The following is a 10,726-nucleotide window of genomic DNA, read 5'->3' on the forward strand; positions in this document are numbered from 1 at the left end:
GCACAGCGGTCATGACTGTCATGATATTTATGTTTCCTGTTGAGAAGCATCTATCTTTCCCTCCAACCACTCTGCAAGGATATGATCTCCACAAGGTCCCGAGTTGGGAAGGTGGGGAGCTGCCATTGCAGGTCAGCACCAGCCCCTGTGCTGCCCTGTTTACTCGGAAGGCATTTTCTGATTCATCCACAAGAATAAATACAGGTAAAGTGTCCCCGGGGATGGGAGATGATGCTGGGGAAAGGGGAACAGGCTCATGGCCTGGCGTCAACACCATTTACCTTGGGCACAATTTTAAAGGAGAGTCAGAGCTAAATTTTTAAGTAAATTTTGCTCCTCCCTCTCTTCTCCAAATAACTTGATCTTCCTCATTGTAACATTCCGTGGATTTTATAGAAAGTTGGAACCAAAGGAGACCTTAAATGACTGGCCTGAGCAAGGCATTTCAAAGTTCTTTTAGCCCAGGGTGCTGCTATTCAGGCAGGAGTGTGGTAGCCAGTGCGTGGGGTCCCTGAGAAGGGACTGTCTGTGGAGGGTACACCCCCACTCTCCAAGAGCCCTCAGGGGCAAACCACTCCCCGTGTCTGTGAGGAGCCATGTGAATGCCATTTCTCGGCTCCACCCCCTTCATCTCCCAAATGGGGAACCAGAGGCCTTAACATCAACTAAATGAGCCCAGGGATCTCCTAGGGAGGCCATCCGAGAGAATGTACCCAACCATCTTGTTTCTAAAATTTTCATCTATTTTTCAATCACGATTAAATTGAAACTTCCTTTATGAAGCTTCACTTCATGCCCTTGAGACCTGGGTGCCTCATTTCAGCAGCTACGTGGCTGAATTTGTTAATCACATGGGACCTGAGCCCCTCTGCCCACGAGAGACAGGAAGGTTACAGGTGACCTTTGTTTTAAAATCCCTTTATCTTCAGAAGTGAGGTTTCAGTTTGAATTTTTGATCACCAAGCAAAAGAATATTGATTTTCTATTTGGATGATAAGATTTCCAGTTTCCTGCAGGACATGTGAAGAAAGTCATCACTTTCATCTTTATTACAAGAAGGAAGCTGAACCTACCAAAAATCAGCAACTCTTCTCAGATGCATCAGAGCAATGAGGTCACAGGGAAAACTGGAGGGACAGACAAGCAGGCACAGAACACCGTAATTCACAGGAGCAGAAACCCACAGATGAGGAGACCCTCCTTGGGAGATCAGACCCATAGCTGACGAGCTGCTGGAGGCCCAGTGTGGATGAGTCTGAGACTAAAGAATTCCAGGGGCACCCAGTCACAGGGAGTTTGAGAGTTTTACCTCCTGGAGCCCTACTAGGTTCTGATAGTGGGTGTTGGGGAGAAGTCCCCAAAGGCTTCCAGCAGGAGGAGGGGAAAGGACCCATTGTGAAACAGGACAGAGCACTCTGTGCCTCTTAACAAGACCTGCCTCAGGGGAAGCCACTTAACCTGGACCTGCGCTCTTGGTATTATCAGAGCCTAAATGACCAGTGGGACAGGAAAACTGAACTCCAGTCCATGCCAGCCATCCCGTCCCACCTAAAAGGAGGCAGAAAACCAAACTGAGAAGCTCACTGAGGGTCACAGCCCAGGGCACAGGCTCCCTAACAGACTGAGCCCTGACCCTTCGTCCTCAGACTCAGAACACGTCTGCCTCCCCTGCTCCATCACCACCATGTTAACAGGGCTCCCATGTGATAATGGGGCACACGCTTGAAAGAGACCTCATCTAAGAAGAGGAGGAAACCCAAAGAAGAGGAGACAAAACCAGGGCACCCGGAGGAACCTTAGCCTCTGACACCTGGAATTATAGCAAACAGGGAACATGGCCTGACTCCTAGCTGCATAGACATAAATCCTCACACTAAAAGTCTATTTGCCTCATTTCCTTCTACTTGGTACCTCATGTGCAGCATTAAACAACAAAGTAATACTAGGCCTGCACAAAAGACAACAAAACAGAACCCCCTCCCCCCGCCCCAACCATGGGTTGAAGAGACAGACCAAGCACCATAACGAGACTCAGATTTGGCAGATGGGATTGTAAGGTGGAGAATTTAAAATAACTGTGATTAACATTCTAAAGGCTGTAATGAAGAACATGGACAACATTCAGGGACAGATGAGTCATGTCAGCAGAGAGATGGAAACTCTAAGGAAGAACCAGAAGGAAAGGCTAGGAAAGCTGTAACTGCAATGAGAATCACTTCTGATGAGCCTTCAGTAGATTGGGTGTGGCTGAGGAAAGAATCAGTGAGCTTGAGAAATGTTAAGAGAAACTTGCAAAACTAAAATACAGAGAGAGAGAGAAAAAAGGAAGAATTACACAATAGAATATCCAAGAACTACTGGACAATTATAAAAGGTATAATAAGAATACTGGAAGGAGGAAATAAATAGAAGAAATAGTTGTAACAATATTGCCAAAAGTTTCCACAGTTAATGCAGACACTACACCACAGATCCAGGAATCTCAGAGAATACCAGTTAAGATAAATATAAAAATATCTACAATCAGGCTCATATTTAAACTGCAGAAAATCAAAGACAAAGTCTCAAAAGAAGCTGAGAAAAAAAACCTTATATACAGAGGCACAAAGGCATGAATTACATTAGACTTCTCTTCAGAAACCATGTGAACAAGAGAATGAAGTGATAAAATGTAGAAAGAAAAAAAAAACCCACCAACTCAGAATGTGTAGGAGAAGCTGGGAGTAGGAACTCTCAGTAAATTTTTTCTGTAAATATAAAACTGCTCTAAAATATAAATCAATTAATTACAATCATATAAAAAAGCTAAAAAACTCCCCCTCTCATTCCAGATGATTTGATAAATGTATATTCAAATACCATGACCATTCCTGTTTTGGAGATACTGAAAAGAAGGCAAAATATGTGAGTAAATCACATGGGATTAAAAATTAGGACACCTTTTTTTTTGTTTGTTTGTTTTTTTCTGTCTTTTTTAAATTTTATTTTTTGACTTTACAATATTGTATTGGTTTTGACATATATCAACATGAATCCACCACAGGTATACACGTGTTCCCCATCCTGAACACTCCTCCCTCCTCCCTCCCCGAACCATCCCTCTGGGTCGTCCCAGTGCACCAGCCCCAAGCATCCAGTATTGTGCATCGAGCCTGGACTGGCGACTCCTTTCATATATGATATTATACATGTTTCAATGCCATTCTCCCAAATCATCCCACCCTCTCCCTCTCCCACAGAGTCCAAAAGACTGCTCTATGAATATAAATTTATTTATTTTAATTGGAGGCTAATTACTTTACAATATTGTATTGGTTTTGCCATACATCAACATGAATCTGCCACTGGTGTACACGTGTTCCCTACTTTTCAACACATGCCAATGTTATATGACAAGGGACATACTTCTCTAAGCTCCCTTTAGAAAGAGAGTCATTCTTATGATGAGGCCAATTATTTCATAATACTGGACACTGAGTCCTCTTGAAAATGAAAATAGTTCTAATGAGGCACATGTTTAAAAATATTAGATGACACTAATTATCTTGTCTCCTGGTGGGTGACACTAGCCACCCAGGAATAGCATCTTCTATAGAACCCTAAACTAGTGAAGTTTAATAGGTGTTCTGACCGCAAGAGCCTTCATTCAGTTGGACACAATAATTTTCAGTTCTTAACAACTGGAAACCACAGAAAATGGCAAAAAAAAAAAGAAAAAAAATTGTACTAGAAATTTATAAAAATTCAAAACATCTTTTAGAAAAGTTCCTGAGGCTACTACGTTGTGAGATCCATGTTTACACAATGACTCTTAACCTTGGTTACTTACTTCAGTGTTAAATAAAAAGCAGATCTCAAAGTCTCCATGCAAGATGGGAATTGGATTTCTAAAGGTAGAGTCAAGTGTTAGCATCTTTAGGTCTCCACAGGTGAGTGAATGTCCAGTCAAGTTTGAGGACCCCACCCTGCACCATGCACAGTCACCATGATAGTCAGTCTCGTTCACTGATATGCATTTAGTATATCATAAGGAACAGACACTCTCTTAATCACTGGATGGGCATCCCACACTGCAGGCAGATTCTTTGTCATCTGAGCCACCAGGGAAGCCTGATCACTGCATACTCTGTATAAACTTGACCTCACTGGTCTTTACAGTTAAGGCATATTCTGTAATGAAGGCAAGTGGTAATGTTTATAGAATGTATATCAAGTGGAAGGTGAGCTCTGAAAGCGTCAGGCACTCACAGAAGAAAATGCTTTAGCGCACACTGCTCTTTACCACTAGACATGAAGTATTTGTGTGAGGGGAGCAGCTTACATTATTGATAGTATGAAAGAGGAAAACACTGTGTCTTTAATTGTCTACTATGGGAAATCCTGAGGACAGATGGGGTCATTGGGTCACCCCGGGACACACGGTTAAGAGAAATGCATTGGCCTGAGCAGGTCAGTGAACCCCCATCCACTCAGTTGTGCTTTGAAATGCATCGGAGCCTTTTTTTTACGGGAAGTTTCAGGATGTGACAGCCACAATCCCTCTCGACATGACATCCCAGAGGACCAGGAGAAGAGGTGGCTTTCTAAAAATGGCAGCGAGGAAAAACAGTAAATCCACATCTCTATAAAACCCAGATGCTTCCAACCAGTACTATTATATTTTGATCCTAACTATACCTGGATGTGGCTACTAAGCACATTAGTCTAAATGCTTTCCCCAAACCTCATAATAGTAATTTTCACACCTTGCACCATGTGATAAGATATAGTTTATTTCTAAAGCTCAATGAACACCCAAGCATTCAATTCCCCAGTTATTTGTTTCACATTTATGTTATGTTTTTACTTTTACTTACTCTTTCAAGTTTTTTTTTTTTTTTTTTTGGGTAAAAATCAGAATAAAAGGTATGAAAGAGAATTTTCATACATTAATTTGGATCTTTGACCTTAAGGAAATAGGGTCAGTATAATCTTCTCTGGGCTTCCTGAATATTTACCTGAGGTACATAAGCTTTTTATTTTCTTTCCTATTTTTGTTGTTTTTCTTGGCCTGTGATATCTCATTGCACAAGGATTTTGTGTTTGTCAGCCATCAAAGCTGTGATAAACAGTGATCCCATCAAAGCTGCACTTCATGTACGTTAAAGTGAGGAGGCTCAAACACACTTTCCAGTTTTACCCCCATGGACAGTTAGGTACAGATGATGACTAAGGCTTTTTTTGGATTCTTACATCATCAGTGTCTCAAGAAATGAACCGCAAGTTGAGATAGCAGAAATCAAGGTCTTTTACAAAAGACCAGTACTTTTTTGGTATGTTAAGTGGTTCTGTTGGTCAGCAAGCGGGTGTGTGGGTCTAGTCACCTCAGCTACAAACAGAGTTTCAGTGTAAAGATGGCTTTTTTTCCCTGTGTCATGAATGCCTGGCCCACATGGACACTCTGTAACATTTCATCAGAGGAGCTGGAGAAGAGACAGTCCTTCATGGACTGCAGGTGGAGGCCACGTGGCCAGCTGACCTCTGCCCAGGGCACTCTGCTGGCGAGGGGCAGGGATGATTACAGCTCCCCTGTGCCTCCTGAGCAAAGGGCGTGACCGTGGCCTGTTTGCTGCAGGAGTGCCGTCATTCCAGCCCTGCTTGCCTCTGCAGGGCCAGATGTGGTTGTCCTGTCACTGGGAGGCCTGGGATGTGAGGAGCAGGCTTCCACCAGCACAGACCCAGTCGGTGGCTGTGACGACCCTCAGAGGACCTGCTGTCTCTGTGTTCATGGGAGAGGAAGCTGCCTTTTATCTCCGAGACACAGGCTTGGTTGGAGCCCCGAGCAGGCAGCCAGGGAGCCAGGGCTCCTCCCGTCGCCTCTCTGCTAGCACAGCAGAGTTGGGGGTTAATCACCCTGCTCCTCCAGAGGCCGGCCTGGGCTTAAGGATGCTGCAGCCCTCGGGTTTGAGGCAGATGCCAGCGTTTCAGGGAAGAAGGGCACAACACGATAAAACAAACACAGCTGAAAACAATAGGGAGAAACAAAGGAAGACACAGGAAGAAGACAGGGCCCGTTTGCAGTCCCCTGTCACGTGTGTGTGTGTGATGGGCTAGCTGCCCCCCGCACTTGGCAACAGTGAGTCCGCACGGCTGAGGCTTGCTTTCTCTTCTGTGCCTGTGGAGTGACATCCGCAGAGCTCCCCATAACACACTCACCTCTCAGGGTGCCTCCATTTTCAACCCTAAATGTTCATCACCATCTGAGTCTTTGTCCCAAATGCTATCTGTTTTCTGTTACTGGTTCTGAGAAGGAGAAGGAATGAGTTTTCAAAGAGCCGTGCTTCCAGGTTACTCATCATAAAATCTGTCCACTAGTTCTCTCCAACTCACTCACACAGACACACGTGCACACACATGTGCACTCACACACAGACACACGTGCACATACGTGCATGCAAGCACATGCACACAGACACATGTGCACATACATGCATGCAAGCACATGTGCACACACGCACACACACATGCCTACGTATGCAGACAGGCACACCAGCACCCCGAGCCCTCAGGACACTGGGACCCAGAGCTGAGTGTCCCCGAGCAGCCACCTGGGGGCACTGTGGAGCAGCCCAGATCCCGCCTCAAGAGAGGGGCCTCCTCCTGACTCTGTGCCCATACAGCATCCAGGTCGTCCTGCTCTGCCTTAGAATTCTCTTATGAATAATAGGTTTTTTTTTTTTTTTTAATTAAGGGAGAATATTTGAGGGGAATCTATTCCCAAGGATTTAATAAAGGGGAACAAGATCCTTAGATAAATCACCCCGTGAAGACGCCTCCTCTACAGAGGCTGCTGTAGACAGCAGTTTTGGTGGCTAAGTGCCCAGATGTTGAGATCTCAGAAAAGAGTGCCAAAGAATGAGACCTTAGAATTAAAAAAAGAACTAGTTTTATTGCTAAGGGAATCATTAAAAAAAAAGTCCACACAAATGAATAATGCAATACCATAGTGGTTAGAGGATAAATTTGAAGAACATAATAATAACTGTTGTGCCTGGTTTAGTAAAAGGAAATTGAAAATTGACATGCTGAATCTAAAACCTAAAGTGTGAGAAAAGACTGTGTCTTGTTTTGTTCTCTGGTTTAATCCACTGAGTCAGAAGGAATGGGTGCAGCTCACCACATTAGCAGGCATGTCCAATCCTGGGCAACAACACTCCTGAAGGACACGTGACACACACACGTCCAGTCTTACTTAAAATAAGAGAGAGATGGCTCGCTTGGACTAGAAAGGTGGAGCAGGTTTCTGAGAGCTTCCCATTACCAGGAGTGAGTTATCAGTCATGCACATCCGCTTTAGTGATGGCGAGGAGAACCCGGCCAAGGACCCCGAGCACCTGCTGCAGGCAAGGCCACGGGACAGCCCTTGAGGGGTGTGTGTCTCATGATGGTGGAACCTGCTCACCCAGCAGCTGGGTGGGTGGAGGAAGCTAACTAGTAACTCACAGCAACCGTACAGTAAGTTCTGGGAGTGTCAGTATTAACAAGAGGAGATTGTGGCTTAAGAACAGACATGACAGGAGTGGTCTGAGAACTCCTCATTTAGTAGGTGAGTTCTCAGCCCAGTAAACATTACTGAGCACATAAGAACCCTGCTGTGGAAAACCAGCTTTCCCTGGCATTGCAGATTTATGGGTTTGAAGACCAGAGAGACATTTCAGGCAGTCTGTCTCTCCCTCTCTTTTTTTTCCCTAGGGATTCTGAGGAAATCATTCTGGCTTACCCAGAATTTTACAAACAGCAGGAGATCTGGCTAGATGAACTGAGAGGAGCACTGAAAGGCTGTTGACAGGAGGATAAAGATTCTGAATTTCATTTTGCACAGAAGTCATGGGAAACATTTCAGTGGGAGCATGGTTGGCTGTCTGAGCACAGTCATGACTACCTGCATCAACACTCTCCCTGTGAAGCTCCTTCTACCTTCAGGAATCCTTTCTTCCCTGCCTCCCATTTTCCTGGCTCTAATGTGTCTATGTGGGAGCGTTCCAGGACTAATGAGGTGTTGAAGAGCATTTGACCCAAGCCAATAAGACATTATTTGTCATCCTTTGTAGGTTATGCTGCAGTAACAAACAGTCCCAAGTCTAAAGGGTTCACAGCAGTAATAAGGGTCCACTCTCAATGTGTCTTCTCCAGCAGGTCTTCCTCCTTCCCAGATCGAGGACATGGCTGTGCTCACGGTAGAGGGGAAAGAACCATGCCCCAGTGGCTCTCAGGGCCTGGTCTAGATGTGGCGTCCAGGAGTCCAGTCTCCTCCTGCTCCAGAGCATGTAATCAGCCAAGCCTGTGGTCACTGAGGTAGAAGCAGGACCCGTTACAGGAAGGGACAGCCGGATGGACATCGATCTACCTAGACAGAAGGACTGGTCCGTGAATCAGAGCCCATCCCCAGATTTTCCTCTGTCTCCTTCTCCTTCCTGTGGCGCAGATAGCGGGGGGATTGTAGGGAGGGAAGAGCCTCTTTCTGTTGTGACTCTGGGAAGATGTGGGGTCAGAGCCCATCGGCCAGCATCTTGTCTGGATGGTGTATGGGGTCTGAGAACCTTGACCTTGACTGCCTTCCCAGAGGGACAAGGTGTCCTCCCATTTTCTGTAAGCCACCGCTGCCCTCATTCTCCAGTTTCTGGCTGGATGCCCCTTTCCCTAGTTCATTCAAGGAATCTATGGACATGATCCTGAATGGGGGCCTCTGGGTTTGCTGCTCAGCCCAATGGAAATCTGAAAATTCAGAGGACAGTTAGCAGGAATCCGTAACTTAATGGTGGGAAGTGCTGGAATCCATGTTCCTTGAAGTGCTAAGTATAGTCTGAAACCTAAGCTTTGAAGAGAAAGTTGTGGTGTGTTGGTGGTAAGAACACAAGACCAGTCAAGATAACCTGGTCTCCTTCTTGCAGCAGTTTCTTGTCTGCATTTCTGACCAGTCATATCCAGAAAAAACAAAAATTCTATGTATGCCAAAATGTTTTAAAGTTTGCAGATGTCAAAGGTTGTTCTGCTATAGCCATACATTTTAATTAGTTCTGATTTGATTTAGTGTGGAGAGTCCAATAATAAAGAAAGGAAGTTTTCATATGTTTAGAAGCTGTAGGGTTTGCTTAGCAATGTGCAGTCAACAGAGTGACATGTTGGAGCATTTTGCTGTTAGACACTGACCAACAAATTAGATGATGAAATATGTACAAGTTGCATAGTGAGGCCTGTGCATTGGACCTCTAGTCAGATAATCTATAACTGAGTATTGTATCTTATACACATTTTTTAAGTGTTATGAAAAGTTAAAAGAAACACTTCAAGAAACAGTGGTGTTTCAGTTTGCGTGCTTTCTTAACTCAGGTGAAGGATGTAACATAATTACTGGATGCCTCAGATGAGTTATTTCAGAACCCCAAAATGCACCCCTGGATTCTTACCATGTCTGTGAATGAGCACAGGCTGTCTAACAAGCTGCCTGGTTCTCTTTGCCCCTCGCTGTGCCTTCCCGGGAACTATCATTATCTTCCAATGATAATACACTACTATGAGCATTTCTTTATTGAGCTGAGTACTAACATTTTTATATGGAATGTGTATCTTTACCCTCATTACTCTCAGTTTCCCTATTTGTGAACCTGCCCACTGGGTAGAGTACAGCTTGTGTCCCTAAGGCAGCACCAGGGTGGCTTCTGCGCAGGTGGCTCTCTGACCTGTGCAGAGTGAAGAACGTCTGAGTCGCCTAGCCTGGACCTTCCCAGTGGAGGAGCCGGGGGCCAGTGCTCTGCCTTCTTGTTTCAGGTGGCAAGCGTAGGTCCCTTCTGCATGTTTGTGCTTTTTGTTGGCGACTTTGCTGTTAAAGTGGCTCCAGCCTAGTCCTCTGTGCCTAAGCTCAAGAAGGCTGTGACCCGGGAAAAATACCCATGTGCTAAGCAGTGTTCAGATGTGAATGACAGCGCTGTGAGCAGTAGGGTCAATGTCAATGGATCCACATTACACTGAACAAGCTATCTTTGAACAGAAACACATAGACTCAAAGTTAGGTATTGATTGGTTGAGTAAAATGTGAACAGAAGCTTGTAGGAACCTAACCCTGTATTTCCTCTATAAGAGTGGTTCAATATTCACTAATTCAGGGTTCGTGACAAAATTGTAGAATATAACCACCATGAGTAATGAGAATGTGCTTAGTTGGTCTGACTCTCTGGGACCCCATGGGCTTAGCCCACCAGGCTCCTGTGTCCATGGGATCCTCCAGGCAAGAATACTGGAGTGGGTTGCCATTTTCCTCCTTGAGGGGATCTTTCTGACCCAGGGATTGAACCCACATCTCCTGCATCTCTTGCATCAGCAGGAAGATGTATAAGGGTAAGAGGTGCCCATTTCAATGTCTTCTGAGTGCTGGACACTATCCTCTGAGGGCAGAGCAGACACAGCCCTTCCTCCTTGTTTTTGGTGAAGACGGCACCATCTGTTCAGTGAGGCAGCCCCGGGGGGACCTCACCCAGAGGGATGGGGAGCAACCCCAAAGAGGCCAGAGCAACAGTGCCTTTCCTAAGGTTCTGTTAATAGAACACACAACTGGTGGGGCCGGGGCGGGGATCACCGCCTCCTTTCAGGGAGCAGGGACTAAGGAAGAGAAGCAGCTTGGAGAAGATCCCACATTTACCCGGGCAGTGCTGGCTGCCTGCGGTTGGGATGCAAAAACCCCTGATACCCT

This window comes from Bos indicus x Bos taurus, chromosome 13 (genome assembly GCF_003369695.1).
Source record: "Bos indicus x Bos taurus breed Angus x Brahman F1 hybrid chromosome 13, Bos_hybrid_MaternalHap_v2.0, whole genome shotgun sequence".
NCBI lineage: Eukaryota > Metazoa > Chordata > Mammalia > Artiodactyla > Bovidae > Bos > Bos indicus x Bos taurus.